The following is a 2,317-nucleotide window of genomic DNA, read 5'->3' as shown; positions in this document are numbered from 1 at the left end:
TCTGAGAAGCTACTGGAGTCGGAGTGAGCCTTAGGCTACAGCCCGCCAGCCCTGCTTTTACTGACTAGTATGACGCATGGCTAGCAGTGAGGCCACGTGTTTTCTAATGTGGCAAGGGGTCCTCTATGTTTACCTTCCAAATTATCACAATAACTTTTTAAAAGATTTTATCTATTTATTTGACAGAGAGAGAGAGAGAGAGAGAGAGAACACAAGCAGGGGAAGTGGAAGAGAGAAAGGGAAGCAGCCTCCCTGCTGTGCAGAGCAGGCTGACTGGGAGAACAAGGGCCTTGCAGGTTCCTAGGGATTATCCTCAAGAAAACCTGCAGAGGTTAAAGCCAAGGTGGAATGTTCCTGCTGTAGGTTTACACACCATCCATCGTCCCTCCTCCAGGCACCCTTATTACCCACTGTCCAGCTTGCAGTTCACGACCATGGAGTCATCATTCCTCAGTATCTGAAGAGTAAACTCAACAACACAAGAAATGCCACTAGGCCTGAGGTAAGACCCAGGATCTCGAGGGGGCTTAGGGCACTGCAGCAGAGTGCCCCCCTCCCCTCCTCTGTTCTGAGACTGCTCCGTCAGATTGCCTTATTGCTGGCATTGCTAAGAGCCTCAGAGGGTGCCACTCACTATCACTACTTCTGTAGCTATTTCATGCGTGGGGTCTGAACAAGGTGTCAGAATGAGAAAGTGCAAGTTGCTCTGAAGCCCCAACCCCCACTGAGAGCTCACCAAAACGTGCCCTAACCAGGGCGATGAGCATGTCGGCGCACTTGTTGCTGGAGAAGCGGGCAGTGAGGGGGTCGTTATGCAGGCAGCACTGCTGACGGGTGTACAAAAGGTACAGGGAGCACTTGCCTGAGATCCTCAGGAGGATCTCTGAGCACATGGAGCTGGTCTTTGGCCTAGAAATAAGGGAAGTCAAGGCCGGCCGTCACTCCACTACCCTGGTCAGCAGCCTAGACCTCACCACTGATGGCAGCGTGAGCAGAGCCTGGGGCTTTCCTAGGAATGGGCTTCTCATGCCTCTCCTGGGTGTGATCTTCTTGAATGGCAACCGCATCTCTGAGGCGTATGTCTGGGAGTTCCTAAATGTGTTTGGGAATCTGTGTGGAGATGAGGCAGTTAATCTTTGGAGAGCCCAGGAAACTCATCCCAGCAGATTTGGAGCAAGAAACATACCTGGAGAACCAGCAGGTGACCAACAGTGATCCTCCACACTGCGAGTTCCTGTGGGGCCTGAGAGACCACACCGAGACCAGCAAGATGAGAGTCCTGGAGTTTTTGCTAACGCCGTGGCTTTCCCGCACCACTATGAAGAGGTTCTGCGAGATGAGGAGAGAGCCTGAGGCAGAGCTGTGACCTCTACGCCTCTGCACATACCCAGGCCACCTACCCAGTCCAGCCACTCTTCTCCTCCCTAGAGAGGGCTGAAGAAGATTCTTTGCTTTGTCATTAACCAAGGCAGTCAGTTGGCTAACTAGTGGAGGGCCCAGGTGGGGTTCATAGAAACACAATGTGTAACATACTTGTGTTCCTATACAACATATAAATTGAAGTTGTATCTTTTCTTCCTATTTTAAATGACTTTCAATTAAAGGTTTATTTAACTTCAGAATCCAAGTTGATGAATGACATGGGTCATACATTTCTTGGAGAAACATTTCTTCAAGTTGAAAAATAAGAATCTTAGTATTTTATAAAAGGAACCCTTGAATCATTTCTTGTCACTCATAACAAGGTAATGTTTAATTTAATATTCTTTAATTACCCAAATATTAATTTAGCACCTTCTCTTTGGAAAGCTCCTGGCTAGTACTGGAGATGATAAGAAAAATAGGCCCAGCCCCTGCCTACAAGACTGTGGAGTCTAAGAGCAGTTCTCATATAACGTAGGTGGTGAGATCCTCCCCAAGATAGAAAGGACTAGTAAAAATAGGGAGTAAAAAGGAGGGAAGGGGACTCCAGATGTATTCTAGTGTAAAATGCCCGAGGCAAGGCAGTTTGAGCCTTTGGGCAGCAATGGGAAGTAATTTTTTAAAAAATTTACTTGTTTGTCAGAGAGAGAGAGAGAGAACACAAACAGGGGGAGTAGCAGGCAGAGGGAGAAGCAGGCTCCCTGCTGAGCAAGGATCCTGATGCAGGACACAATCTGGGGACCCTGGGATCATGACCTGAGCCAAAGGCAGACATTCCACTGACTGAGCCACACAGGCGCCCATGATTGGAAGTAATTTGAAGTTAGCTGTAGAGTGGGCTATAGTGGCTGTGGCACTGGTGAGCCAGGTGGTGGGTCTCTGAGTTGAGAGATTT

The 2,317-nt window shown here is 48.6% G+C and overlaps 1 pseudogene; it reads left to right on the top strand.

The window, feature by feature from the left end:
• Positions 1–485: 485 nt before the first annotated feature.
• Positions 486–1,353, top strand: LOC122896686 (annotated as a pseudogene).
• Positions 1,354–2,317: the final 964 nt, after the last annotated feature.

This window comes from Neovison vison, chromosome X (assembly GCF_020171115.1).
Source record: "Neovison vison isolate M4711 chromosome X, ASM_NN_V1, whole genome shotgun sequence".
In the NCBI taxonomy this organism is placed as follows: Eukaryota; Metazoa; Chordata; class Mammalia; order Carnivora; family Mustelidae; genus Neogale; species Neogale vison.
This window is presented reverse-complemented; position numbering and strand designations above follow the sequence as displayed.